We start from the raw sequence: 15,309 nt of genomic DNA on the forward strand, positions 1-15,309 counted from the left end.
CAGTACACGGGCCTCTCAGTGTTGTGGCCTCTCCCGTTGCGGAGCACAGGCTCTGGATGCGCAGGCTCAGCGGCCATGGCTCACGGGCCTAGCCTCTCCTCAGCATGTGGGATCTTCCCAGACCGGGGCGCGAACCCCAGTCCCCTGCATCGGCAGGCCGACTCTCAACCACTGCGCCACCAGGGAAGCCCTGTTGGAAGATTTTTAATCACAGTCCCAATTTCAGTGCCTGTGATTGGTCTGTGCATATTTTCTATTTCTTCCTGGTTCAGGCTCGGAAGGTTGTGCTTTTCTAAAAATTTGTCCATTTCTTTCAGGTTGTCCATTTTATTGGCATAGAGTTGCTTGTAGTAATCTCTCATGATCCTTTGTATTTCTGCAGTGTGAGTTGTTACTTCTCCTTTTTCATTTCTAATTCTATTGATTTGAGTCTTCTCCCTGTTTTTCTTGATGAGTCTGGCTACTCGTTTATCAATTTTGTTTAGCTTCTCAAGGAACCAGCTTTTAGTTTTACTGATCTTTGCTGTTTTTTCCTTGATTTCTTTTTCATTTATTTCCATCTGATCTTTATGATTTATTTCGTTCTACTAACTTTGTGGGTTTTTTGTTCTTCTTTCTCTAATTGCTTTAGGTGTAAGGTTAGGTTGTTTATTTGAGATGTTTCTTGTTTCCTGAGGTACGATTGTATTGCTATAAACTTCCCTCCTAGAACTGCTTTTGCTGCATCCCATAGGTTTTGGGTCATTGTGCTTTCATTGTCATTTGTTTTTAGGTATTTTTTGATTTCCTCTTTGATTTCTTCAGTGGTCTCTTGGCTATTAAGTAGTGTATTGTTGAGCCTCCATGTGTTTGTATTTTTTACAGTTTTTTTCCCTGTAATTGATATCTAGTCTCATAGCATTGTGGTCAGAAAAGATACTTGATATGATTTCAATTTTCTTAAATTTACCAAAGCTTGATTTGTGACACAAATATGATCTATCCTGGAGAATGTTCCATTAGCACTTGAGAAGAAAGTGTTTCTGTTGTTTTTGGTTGCAATGTCCTATAAATATCAATTAAGTCCATCTTGTTTAATGTGTCATTTAAAGCTCATGTTTCATGAGCACTTGAGAAGAGTGTGTAATCTGCTGTTTTTGTATGGAATGTCCTATAAATATCAATTAAATCCATCTTGTTTAATGTAATTAAAGCTTGTGTTTCCTTGTTTATTTTCATTTTGGATGATTTGTCCATTGGTGAAAGTGGGCTGTTAACGTCCCTTACTATTATCATGTTACTGTCGATTTCCCCTTTTAAGGCTGTTAGCATTTGCCTTATGTATTGAGGTGCTCCTATGTTGGGTGCATATATATTTATAATTGTTATACCTCCTTTTTGGATTGATCCCTTGGTCATTATGTAGTGTCCTTCTTTGTCTCTTGTAATAGTCTTTATTTGAAAGTCTATTTTGTCTGATATGAGAATTGCTACTCCAGCTTTCTTTTGATTTCTATTTGCATGGAATATCTTTTTCCATCCCCTCACTTTCAGTGTGTATGTGTCCCTAGGTCTGAAGTGGGTCTCTTGTAGACAGTATATATACAGGTCTTGTTTTGTATCCATTCAGCCAGTCTATGTCTTTTGTTTGGAGCATTTAATACATTTTCATTTAAGGTAGTTATCGATATGTGTGTTCCTATTACCATTTTCTCAACTGTTTTGGGTTTCTTATTGTAGGACTTTTCCTTCGCTTGTGTGTCCTGCCTAAAGAAGTTCCTTTAGCATTTGTTGTAAAGCTGCTTTGGTGGTGCTGAATTCTCTTAGCTTTTGCTTGTCTGTAAAGCTTTTGATTTCTCCGTTGAATCTGAATGAGATCCTTGCTGGGTAGAGTAATCTTGGTTGTAGGTTTTTCCCTTTCATCACTTTAAATATGTCCTACCACTCCCTTCTGGCTTGCAGAGTTTTGCTGAAAGCTCAACTGTTAATCTTATGGGGATTCCCTTATGTGTTATTTGTTGTGTTTCCCTTGCTGCTTTTAATATTTTTTCATTGTATTTAATTTTTGATAGTTTGATTAATATGTGTCTTGGCGTGTTTCTCCTTGGATTTATCCTGTATGGGACTCTCTATGCTTCTTGGAGTTGATTGACTATTTCCTTTCCCATATTAGGGACGTTTTCAACTATAATCTCTTGAAATATTTTCTCAGTCCTTTTTTTTCTCTTTTTCTTCTGGGACCCCTATAATTTGAGTGTTGGTGTGTTTAATGTTGTCCCAGAGGTCTCTAAGACTGTCCTCAATTCTTTTCATTCTTTTATCTTTATTTTGCTCTGCAGTGGTTATTTCTACTATTTTATCTTCCAGATTACTTATCTGTTGTTCTGCCTCAGTTATTCTGGTATTGATTCTTTCTAGAAAATTTTTCATTTCATTTATTGTGTTGTTCATCATTGTTTGTTTGCTGTTTAGTTCTTCTAGGTCCTTGTTAAACATTTCTTGTATTTTCTCCATTCTATTTCCAAGATTTTGGATCATCTTTACTGTCTGCTGTGTGTTCCTCTGTCTTCTCATTTTGCTTAACTTTACTGTGTTTGGAGTCTCCTTTTTGCAGGCTGCAGTTTCATAATTCCCGTTGTTTTTGGTGTCTGCCCCCAGTGGCTAAGGTTGGTTCAGTGGGTTGTGTAGGTTTCCTGGTGGAGGGGACTAGTGCCTGTGTTCTGGTGGTTGAGGCTGGATCTTTTCTTTCTGGTGGGCAGGACCACGTCTGGTGGTGTGTTTTAGGGTGTCTGTGACATTATTATGATTTTAGGCAGCCTCTGTGCTAACAGATGGAGTTGTGTTCCTGTCTTGCTAGTTATTTGGCATAGGGTGTCCAGCACTGTAGCTTGCTGGTCGTTGAGTGGAGCTGGGTCTTAGCGTTGAGATGGAGATCTCTGGGAGAGCTTTTGCCATTTGATATTACGTGGAGCCAGGAGGTGTCTGGTGGACCAGTGTCTTGAACTCGGCTCTCCCCCGTCAGAGGCACAGGCCTGACACCCAGTGGAGCACCAAGACCCTGTCAGCCACATGACTCTGAAGAAAAGGGAGAAAGAAGAAAGAAAAAAATAAAATAAAATAAAAATTATCATCAAAATAAAAAGTAATTATTAAAAATAAAAAAATTAAAAAGTAATAAAAACAGAAAAAAAAGAAACAATGAAAGAAGAGAGCAACCAAACCAAAAAACAAATCCACCAATGCTAACAAGTGCTAAAAACTATCAAAAAAAAAAAAGCAAAAAAAAAACAACAATAAAAATTATCATCAAAATAAAAAGTAATTATTAAAAATAAAAAAATTAAAAAGTAATAAAAACAGAAAAAAAAGAAACAATGAAAGAAGAGAGCAACCAAACCAAAAAACAAATCCACCAATGCTAACAAGTGCTAAAAACTATCAAAAAAAAAAAAAGCAAAAAAAAAACAACAACAAAAATGGGCAGACAGAACCCTTTGCAAAAGCAAAGTTATATAGACAATATCACCCAAAGAAGCATACACATACACACTCAGAAAAAGAGAAAAAGGAAAGAAATATATCTATAGTTTTTAGAAAAAGGCAGATGGGCGGCCAAATCAATAAACAAATCTACCACTGATAATAAACTCTAAATACTAAACTAAGATAAACATAAAACCAGAAAAAAAATTAGATTCAGAAAGCAAACCCCAAGTCTACAGTTGCTCTCAAAATCCACCGCCTCAATTTTGGGATGATTTGTTGTCTATTCAGGTATTCCAGAGATGCAGAGTACATCAAGTTGATTGTGGAGATTTAATCCGCTTATCCTGAGGCTTCTGGGAGAAATTTTTCTTTCTCTTCTTTGTTCTCACAGCTCCTGGGGTTCAGCTTTGGATTTGGCCCTGCCTCTGAGGTCACCGTCTGGCATCTGTTCTTCGCTCAGACAGGACGGGGTTAAAGGAGCAGCTGATTCGGGGGCTCTGGCTCACTCAGGCCAGCGGGGAGGGAGGGGCATGGAATGCGGGGGGAGCCTGCAGCGGCAGAGGCCGGCGTGACGTTGCACCAGCCTGAGGCGTGCTGTGTGTTCTCCCGGGGAAGTTGTCCCTGGATCCCGGGACCCTGGCAGTGGCGGGCTGCACAGGCTCCTGGGAGGGGTGGTGTGGATAGTGACCTGTGCTTGCACACAGGCTTCTTGGTGGCTGCAGCAGCAGACTTACCATCTCATGCCTGTCTCTGGGGTCCACGCTGAGAGCCGCGGCTCACGCCCGTCTCTGGAGCTCACTTAGGCGGTGCCCTGAATCCCCTCTCCTCGTGCACCCCAAAACAATGGTCTCTTGCCTCTCTGGTAGGTCCAGACTTTTTCCCAGGCTCCCTCCCAGCTAGCTGTGGTGCTCTAGCCCCCTTCAGACTGTGTTCACTCAGCCAACCCCAGTTTTCTCCCTGGGATCTGACCTCCGAAGCCAGAGCCTCAGCTCCTAACCCCCACCCACCCTGGCCAGTGAGCAGACAAGCCTCTCGGGCTGGTGAGTGCTGCTTGGCAGAGATCCTCTGTTCGGGAATCTCTCCGCTTTGTCCTCTGCACCCCTGTTGCTGCACTCTGCTCCGTGGTTCTGAAGCTTCCCCCGCCCCCCCGCCACTCCCAGTCTCCTCCAGTGAAGGGGCTTCCTAGTGTGTGGACACTTTTCCTCCTTCACAGCTCCCTCCCAGAGGGGCAGGTCCCGTGCCTATCCTTCTGTCTCTGTTTTTTCTTTTTTCTTTTGCACCTGGGTAGTTTCTTGCCTTTTGGGAAGTCTGAGGCCTTCTGCCACTGTTCAGTAGGTGTTTTGTAGGAGTTGTTCCACATGTAGATGTATTTCTGATGTATTTGTGGGGAGGAAGGTATCTCCACGTCTTACTCCTCCGCCATCTTGAAGGTCTCCCACTCCTCTGTTCTTAAAACAAGCCTAGGAGGGAGGCAAAGCAGGAGCTACTTAATCAGAATTATAATGTGAGGTGAAACTCCTGAAAGCTTTAAAATGGAAAACTCCAAGTGAAACAAATTAAGAAGCTAAAGCTTGGTTGCTGTTGTCAAATCAGCCCCATAGGGAAGGGAGGGTTCAGGACACACAAAGGAGAAAGGAGAAAGAAGAAAGGGAACTAGAATGAGACAAAAAATAATAGTGGGGTGGAGGACCAGAAGGATAAAGGCAGGTTCTGAAATCCAGAGAGAAGCTCTGCTGGGTGGGCAGTTACTTCCATTGCCTGCAAGCAACCTGCCCCATTTGGTTGGGGCCACGAATACATATCATCAGAGCTGTGGACTCATCTCCAGGACTGACTCCCGTTTGAAGGGATGGTGATAAGAGCTGAAGTTAGCTCCCTGTTGAGTAGCAGCCAGCCTTACATTAGTGTTCTCATACCAAGGGCAAAATCACTGGAGAAGTCTTCCCCAACTGCTGTCCTTATCCAACTCTTTTACCTAAAGCATTTAAAATCAACTCTTTTCAGCCTGAATGCAGTAATTCTGCATGTCCTGATTTAATCTTGGCTGGCTTTCCCTCTATGACTGTCTTCTAAGCACTTATGGGGAAGTACATTTTCCCTTTTAAGCTAGTGTGAGGCAAATAATCTTCAACAATAAAAATGGGATGGAGCATTTGCTACAGTTATTCTAGGTGGATTTTCTAAGCCCTTCTTTTTTCACATTCCTGCCAGTTGCTCTGGGGCCATTTCATAGCCTCTTTTCTGTTCAGCAGAGTACTCATGAATCTCAAATCAGTCCAACAATGGGCTTGTGCACAACTTGGGGACCAAACAAGAGTAGCTGGGAATAATTTTTTGGTAGATAAGGATACTGGGGTACTTCTTCCACCATCCAACCTAGGAGGGTACTGTGGCAAATAACAAGCAAGTGTAGATGCCCTCTTTACCATCAATCTGCACAGCATGTTGAAGTGGCACCTCCATGATTGTAAACTTAATCTCAAATAATGGTTCTGAATGTTTTTAGAAACTGTCAACCTGTTCAAACTACCTACCTTTTGCTGCAGCTAGTCTTACTTCCTGAAGCTTTGGACATAAGTCCACAATGGTGGTTGTCTCTTGGGTAATCTTAATATCTCAGCAATCTCTGATTTGCTACCCAGAGTCTTCCATAGGCAACTTAGGTTGGAGCTATGATATATATAGTGTCACAATTTAAATTTGCCTGAACAGCAGCTTGAACCATTGATGCTTGATTGAGGATGTAGGTGGACAACTCTGTAAAAAATCTTTTTGGGAGAGGGGTCATCCTAGACATTCTCTCTACCTTGATGACAGAGCCATCAATGAGAAAAGACCTTCAGACACTAGGCTGGTCAAAGCAAGATCTTGCAAAAGTTTATTTGCCTTTGGCTCTCTCACAGACACTTTCCGTGCTCCTTTCTAACCCCTTGATCCCATTTGATGCTCTGAACTTCAGTGTTGACTCCTGGTTAGGCTACTTCTCCATTTACCTTGTTTGCTCTTAAAGACCACAAACCCAGAATCACTTGATTCCCCATTCCACCACACCTCCATCAAAACCCCTTATTAATCATTTTAGCTGATTGTGCTTAAGGGAGGTCACAGTCCCCCCTGCCCTGCTTGCACCCCCATCTCCAGGGAGGAGGAGTTTGGCTGTGCATGGATTGGTCAAGCTTGAGGGCATTCATTGGGTCTCATTTTCTAAGATGTAGAGGCTTAGCCAGAATAGCATAATTAAGTGCACTTCATGGCATTTAGTCTTTCTAGATGCAGCTCCTTCCTAGGGCTTAGAGAGGCAAGGCGGGGGCTGTGTAGAGACTTGCTATGCTTGGAGGAAGGCCTGGTAGGGTCTGTCTGTCTGTCTCTCTTTCTTCCTCTATTGCCTATTCTTTCTTTAGATGGTCTGCCCTTCAGGAGACCAGAGGTAAGAGGTGCTCCCTTACCACTGTGAAAGAGATACCCCCACCACTCCCTTTAAACATAAGTGAAAACTAGAGTAAGACTCAGGGGAAAGAAGGCTACTTCAGCCTTCCTAATCTGGCAAGAGGAGTTCTGGCAGGCAGCAGAGCTCAGCAGGGCTTGAGATCCACCTTGGGATTTGGGACCAAAGCCCCAGTTCTAATAAAGGGCAAGTGTTCTCATCATTGTCCTCTGCATGTATAGGTTTTTAGTCCACTCCTGGGGTGGTAATGGCTAGTTGAAACCAGGATTCTGGGGTTCCTGGGCGTCCCTGGACAAATTCCTTAATTTTTGAAGCTCAGATTATTATGAGACTTACTCATCTGTAGCTTCATCTCTTCACCTTTCCCATAGTCATCAGAAACAGATGTAAGAAATCCAGCAAACATTTATAACTGCCTCATGCTAAGATCCGAATGATTGAAAGTCCACCCCTGCAAGTAGTATTTACGTTTTAAATGGTCAAGAATTAAACTTAAATTTTATTTCATTTATTTGAGTCACAGTGCACAGGGAAGGGAATAATTTTGGGAAGAGTCAGAATTTAGGCAATGATAACCTATATTAACATAAATTAAGCCATATGTCTATTTGCAGTACAAGGCTAGCCCTTCATTTTTGATCACCCTGAGTCAGGACTGCGTTTTGTAACCTTGGGTAGCGATCATTTTTAAATAAAATTCTGCCTGTTGGCTGTCTCACACACAACATGATTTCATGAGGAAATCCTGATATAAGTGTGGGAGGACTGGGATGGGGATTGGGAGATTCATTATCCTATATTTATGAGAGAAAGAGCCTTTGGTACTGGAATAAAGGCAGATTGTTCATTTAAATCTTAAATCCTAATTTCAGAGAGTTTTTCACATGCCTAAAATTTCACTTTGAAAAGCCAAGCTGAGGACTTTCAATTTTGGGGATGCTCCAAAAAATAACGCTGTTTTGAAATTTTTGTAATCCTTATTGAGTAATTTTGAATGGGCGAACTGTTTGAGCTTTGTTATTTTTGAATAGTCCCATGCAGTTCTCTTAAACCTTTTTAAGTCTTCTTCATTGGTCTAACCCAGCATTTCTCAACATTGCCACTGCTGACATTTTGAGTCAAGCAGTTCTTCATTGAGGGGGCTGTGCTGTGCATTGTAGAAAGTTTAATTAACATCGCTGGCCTCTATCTATTAGATTCTAGTAGCATACTCCTCCTCTCCCGCCACCCCCTGCAACCTGTTGTGACAACCAAAAGCATTTATCAAAATTTTGCCAAACTTCGACATGGCCAAATGGCCCCAGTTGAGAACCACTTGTTTATCGGTTCCTCTGGGGATTAACACAGGGAAACGTATTTTGAACTCTGCTGGCATATTCCTGATCAACTGTGCGATGAGCTCCCTGCTTTCTTGGATGCTGTTTGAAAATGGCACTTGTGCCAACACGAACACACCCACACTCAGAGTATTCAGGGAGCTCATTTCTTTAGGTTTACTCATACCTGGCACAGTATCATGGCAAAATTATTTCAGCGTCTTAAGGAACAAGGTATTAGTTATTCCCCAGTAGCAACGCAGAGGGTGATATGGCTGAACACATGTCATATAATCAGATTTTTAAACCTCCAGCTCGTCAATTGATGATGATAATATGCTTGGGCATTGCCCATGTTGTTAACCTCAGCAATCAAAATAAAGTAATTATACTAATTACAAACCTCTCAAAACCCAGCTCAGTATCCTTGTGCATGAGAGGAAAACTGTGCCACTGTCATTTCATGTGGTTCTGATGCTCTACAAAGGTTTTAGTAGCTCATAATGGGGCTAGAGTAGTCACTCTGTCAGGGAAAGGAGAATTAGAGGTGAATCCATGGGGAGACTGATGGCCTTTTCACTCAGGAATGGCCTCACACGCTGGAAATAGTTGCGAGTAGCTGGCTGGGCCCAATGGTCTGTAACCAGAGATTTAAGACACACCCCAGCCCAGTGAGCTGTGACTGTCCGAAGTGTTCTGGCTGAAAGAGTCAGTCATCCACTTGAGCCAGATTGCTGAGAGGGTATTAAGGGAAGAGCCAGCAAATGCACAGCTATTGGAGACCTCTATAATGGGAATTGAGGTGATGATTGCAGACCTGCGAGGTAGCCACATTTTATTATCAAATACCTTGAACTGAGAGCCAGGCTAAGTGAGCAAAACGTGTAGATCTGAAACTAGGCATGGTAAAGAGAAGCCTAGTTATTGAATCAGAAATGGATATACCATCAGATATGAGTGCTCAGATCTGGGAGTAATGAATGGAAATTTGGGTAAGGGTAGAGAGTATTGTAGCTTGAAAAAAGGAAGGAAAGGTATAAATTTCAAATTGAATTCTGATAGTTTTTGAAAACCATGGCACTCAAAAATTGTTTGCAATAATTACATTCATTGTGGCTTTGAATTTCTTTCATACTCTGACCTAATGAAAGATACCACACTTCCCAGATTTCCTGCTTTACAATAATTAGGCTATTATGCATTACCTCAATAGCCAAATGACAGGTCAGGCCTAAAATAATATGTGTAAAACATCTACTATAAGATTGTTACAGCAGTAGGAGAAATGATTTAAATTATTCCACAACATAGCAGCAAAGGGGTGAGTAGAGCAAAATGTAGTGAAACAAAGGGACAGAAATTTGGCAAAGCCACCAAAAGCCTGGGAAGACTTTTATGGTATAAAAATAACCATGGATCTGACAGACTAAACAATAAAATTGCTCAGCTAATTAGTATCTTACATTGAGTGACTTAAGTGAAGATAAGTTGATGGGAATACTTGACAAATGCACATAAAAATTAACTCAGTACTCAAAACATTACAGAAATAGAAGGAAATTCAGGATTTGAAAAATTAAGTAATTCCAGGAAAACCAAATAAAATGTTCTTGGGCTTGAACAATAGCATCAATTAGCTCTCACTGAGTGCGTTCCTCAATTATGATGTGTGATTGAATTGTTGGCACATGTTTTCAAAGTTCCTGATATTGAATGGGCTGCAGCTTTGTGGTTGTGAGAGAACCAAATGGGGCAGATGAACCATAGAATTGTCAACCTATTGTCATATCTGAACAGGAGGTTACTGAAGCAATCCAAATAACAATTCACTAGAAAGCAGCAGGTTCTGACTTGCAAATAATCTAGTCCGAGAAGCTCCCAATAACACATGACAGTATTGCAAGATGTTTCCTGAAAATACCACGTCAGTCAGACATAAAGGTTGATTCATGACATCTGGAAACATCTGCCTTTTACTGAAAGACAATGAAATTTCAAATTGTGTTAAATATAGCCTGCTAGTATGCTTACCTGCCATCCACAAATCATTGGCAGACATTTGGGGCTGAGAAGATTTCCTCACATTGTCAGAAAAATCAGGTCATGACTAATAAACAGAAAGTGTGTTATAATTTGGACAAGGAGGTAACAACCATATCCTCAGAAGGGTCAAGGACAGTGAAGCCAATCAGAACTGTCTGGAACTGTGATAGTGGGTACTCAAAAGTGATGGGGTCTGGGATTCCACATGAATGGATGGGCATATAGCTGTTCTTTAACACTTATCTCTCTGGGGAGAGACCTTACAGCCTGCGACCAGACCAACATCACTAGATTCACCCAGAAACCTGCTGTTAACCTACTATATCTCTGTCTCATCTAAACCTTGATCACTGCTAATTTATACACAATGCTCTTTTCTAGAGCTTAAACTTAGGAGACAGGAATAACTGGGTTCAAACAGAAGGCCTTCAGTGTGATGTTCCTAAAATATCATGCTTTACTAAGTCTTTTTTTTTAACATCTTTATTGGCGTATAATTGCTTTACAATGGTGTGTTAGTTTCTGCTTTACAACAAGGTGAATCAGTTATACATATACATATGTCCCCATATCTCTTCCCTCTTGAATCTCCCTCCCTCCCACCCTCCCTATCCCACCCTTCTAGGTGGTCACAGAGCACCGAGCTGATCTCCCTGTGCTATGTGGCTGCTTCCCACTAGCTATCTGTTTTATGTTTGGTAGTGTATATATGTCCATGCCACTCTCTCACTTTGCCCCAGCTTACCCTTCCCCCTCCCCGTATCCTCAAGTCCATTCTCTAGTAGGTCTGTGTCTTTATTCCTGTCTTGCCTCTAGGTTCTTCTGACCATTTTTTTCTTTTTTAGATTCCATACATATGTGTTAGCATACGGTATTTGTTTTTCTCTTTCTGACTTAATTTGCTCTGTATGACAGTCTCTAGGTCCATCCAACTCACTACAAATAACTCAGTTTCGTTCCTTTTTATGGCTGAGTAATATTCCATTGTATGTATGTGCCACATCTTCTTTATCAATTCATCTGTTTATGGACACTTAGGTTGCTTCCATAGCCTGGCTATTGTAAATAGAGCTGCAATGAGCACTGTGGTACATGACTTTTTTTTTTTTTTTTTTTTTGCGGTACGCGGGCCTCTCACTGTTGTGGGCTCTCCCACTGCGGAGCACAGGCTCCGGACGCGCAGGCTCAGCAGCCATGGCTCACAGGCCCAGCCGCTCCGTGACATGTGGGATCTTCCCGGACCGGGGCACAAACCTGTGTCCCCTGCATTAGCAGGCGGACCCCCAACCACTGTGCCACCAGGGAAGCCTCATGACTCTTTTTGAATTATGGTTTTCTCAGGGTATACGCCCAGTAGTGGGATTGCTGGGTCGTAAGGCAGTTCTATTTTTAGTTTTTTAAGGAACCTCCATACTGTTCTCCATAGATTGACATTCCCAGCAGCAGTGCAAGAGTGTTCCTTTTCTGCACACCCTCTACAGCATCTATTGTTTCTAGCGTTTTTGATGATGGCCATTCTGACCGGTGTGAGATGATACCTCATTGTAGTTTGGATTGGCATTTCTCTAATGATTAATGATGTTGAGCATTCTTTCATGTGTTTGTGGGCAATCTGTATGTCTTCTTTGGAGAAATGTCTATTTAGGTCTCTGCCCATTTATGGATTGGGTTGTTTGTTTTTTTAATATTGAGCTACATGAGTTGCTTATATGTTTTGGAGATTAATCCTTTGTCAGTTGCTTCATTTGAAAATATTTTCGTTTTTATTTGCATTTCTCTAGGAGATGGGTCCAACAGGATCCTGCTGTGATTTATGCCATAGAGTGTTCTGCCTATGTTTTCCTCTAAGAGTTTGATAGTGTCTGGCCTTACATTTAGGTCTTTAACCCATTTTGAGTTTATTCTTGTGTGTGGTGTTAGGGATTGTTCTAATTTCATACTTTTACATGTAGCTGTCCAGTTTTCCCAGCACCACTTATTGAAGAGGCTGTCTTTTCTCCACTGTATATCCTTCCCTCCTTTATCAAAGATAAGGTGACCATATGTGTGTGGGTTTATCTCTGGGCTTTCTATCCTGTTCCATTGATCTATATTTCTGTTTTTGTGCCAGTACCATACTGTCTTGATTATTGTAGCTTTGTAGTATCGTCTGAAGGGAGGGAGCCTGATTCCTCCAGCTCCATTTTTCTTTCTCAAGATTGCTTTGGCTATTCGGGGTCTTTTGTGTTTCCATACAAGTTGTGAAATTTTTTGTTCTAGTTCTGTAGAAAATGCCAGTGGTAGTTTGATAGGGATTGCATTGAATCTGTAGATTGCTTTGGGTAGTAGAGTCATTTTCACAGTATTGATTCTTCCAATCCAAGAACATGGTATATCTCTCCATCTATTTGTATCATCTTTAATTTCTTTCATCAGTGTCTTATAATTTTCTGCATACAGGTCTTCTGTCTGCTTAGGTAGGTTTATTCCTAGATATTTTATTTTTTTTGTTGCAATGGTAAATGGGAGTGTTTTCTTAATTTCACTCTCAGATTTTTCATCATTAGTGTATAAGAATGCCAGAGATTTCTGTGCATTAATTTTGTATCCTGCTACTTTACCAAATTCATTGATTAGCTCTAGTAGTTTCCTGGTAGCCTCCTTAGGATTCTCTATGTATAGTATCATGTCATCTGCAAACAGTGACAGCTTTACTTCTTCTTTTCCTATTTGGATTCCTTTTATTTCTTTTTCTTCTCTGATTGCTGTGGCTAGAACTTCCAAAACTATGTTGAATAAGAGTGGTGAGAGTGGGCAACCTTGTCTTGTTCCTGATCTTAGTGGAAATGGTTTCAGTTTTTCACCATTGAGAACAATGCTGGCTGTGGGTTTGTCATATATGGCCTTTATTATGTTGAGGAAAGTTCCCTCTATGCCTACTCTCTGGAGGGTTTTTATTATAAATGTGTGTTGAATTTTGTTGAAAGCTTTCTCTGCATCAATTGAGATGATCATACGGTTTTTCTCATTCAGTTTGGTAGTATGGTGTATCATGTTGATTGCTTTGCATATATTGAAGAATCCTTGCATTCCTGGGATAAACCCCACTTGATCGTAGTGTGTGATCCTTTTAATGTGCTGTTGGATTCTGTTTGCTAGTGTTTTGTTGAGGATTTTTGCATCTTTGTTCATCAGTGATATTGGCCCGTAGTTTTCTTTCTTTGTGACATCTTTGTCTGGTGTTGGTATCAGGGTGGTGGTGGCCTCATAGAATGAGTTTGGGAGTGTTCCTCACTCTGCTATATTCTGGAAGAGTTTGAGAAAGATAGGTGTTAGCTCTTCTCTAAATCTTTGATAGAATTTGCCTTGTGAAGCCATCTGGTCCTGGGCTTTTGTTTGTTGGAAGATTTTTAATCACAGTTCCAATTTCAGTGCTTGTGATTGGTCTGTTCATATTTTCTGTTTCTTCCTGTTTCAGTCTCGGAAGTTTGTGCATTTCTAAGAATTTGTCCATTTCTTCCAGGTTGTCCATTTTATTGGCATACAGTTGCTTGTAGTAATCTCTAATAATCTTTTGTATTTCTGCAGTGTCAGTTGTTACATCTCCTTTTTCATTTCTAATTCTATTGATTTGAGTCTTCTCCCTTTTATTCTTGATGAGTCTGGCTAATGGTTTATCAATTTTATTTATCTTCTCAAAGAACCAGCTTTTAGTTTTATTGATCTTTGCTATTGTTTCCTTCATTTCTTTTTCATTTATTTCTGATCTGATCTTTATGATTTCTTTCCTTCTGCTAAATTTGGGGTTCTTTTTTTCTTCTTTCTCTAGTTGCTTTAGGTGCAAAGTTAGGTTGTTTATACGAGATGTTTCCTGTTTCTTAAGGTAGGATTGTATTGCTATAAACTTCCCTCTTAGAACAGTTGTTTATTTGAGATGTTTCTTGTTTCTTAAGGTAGGATTGTATTGCTGTAAACTTCCCTCTTAGAACTGCTTTTGCTACATCCCATAGGTTTTGGGTCGTCGTGTTTTCATTGTCATTTTTTTTTAGGTATATTTTGATTTCCTCTTGGATTTCTTCAGTGATCTCTTGGTTATTAAGTAGTGCGTTGTGTAGCCTCCATGTGTTTGTATTTCCTACAGATTTTTTCCTGTAATTGAGATCTAGTCTCATAGCTTTGTGGTTGGAAAAGATACTTGATATGATTTCAATTTTCTTAAATTTACCAAGGCTTGATTTGTGACCCAAGATATGATCTATCCTGGAGAATGGTCCATGAGCACTTGAGAAGAATGTGTAGTCTGCTGTTTTTGAATGGAATGTCCTATAAATATCAATTAAATCCATCTTGTTTAATGTAATTAAAGCTTGTGTTTCCTCATTTATTTTCATTTTGGATGATCTGTCCATTGGTGAAAGTGGGGTATTAAGTCCCCTACTATGATTGTGTTACTGTCGATTTCCCTTTTTTATGGCTGTTATTATTTGCCTTATATATTGAGGTGTTCCTGTGTTGGGTGCATAAATACTACAATTGTTATATCTTCTTCTTGGATTGATCCCTTGATCATTATGTAGTGTCCTTCTTTGTCTCTTGTAAGAGTCTTTGTTTTAAATTCTATTTTGTCTGATATGAGAATTGCTATTCCAGCCTCCTTTTGATTTCCATTTGCATGGAATATCTTTTTCCATTCCCTTACTTTCAGTGTGTATGTATTAGCTTTTGCTTGTCTGTAAAGCTTTTGATTTCTCCATTGAATCTGAATGATATCCTTGCTGGGTAGAGTTGTCTTGGTTGTAGATTTTTCTCCTTCATCACTTTAAATATGTCTTGCCCTCCATTGTGGCTTGCAGAGTTTCTGCTGAAAGATCAGCTGTTAACCTTATGGGTATTCCCTTACGTGTTATTTGTTGTGTTTTCCTTGCTGCTTTTAATATTTGTTCTTTGTATTTAATTTTTGATAGTTGGATTAATATGTGTCTTGGCATGTTTCTCCTTGGATTTATCCTGTATGGGACTCTCTGTGCTTCCTGGTCTTGATTGACTATTTCCTTTCCCATA

The sequence above is a fragment of the Physeter macrocephalus genome, chromosome 12 (genome assembly GCF_002837175.3).
Source record: "Physeter macrocephalus isolate SW-GA chromosome 12, ASM283717v5, whole genome shotgun sequence".
Taxonomy (NCBI): domain Eukaryota; kingdom Metazoa; phylum Chordata; class Mammalia; order Artiodactyla; family Physeteridae; genus Physeter; species Physeter macrocephalus.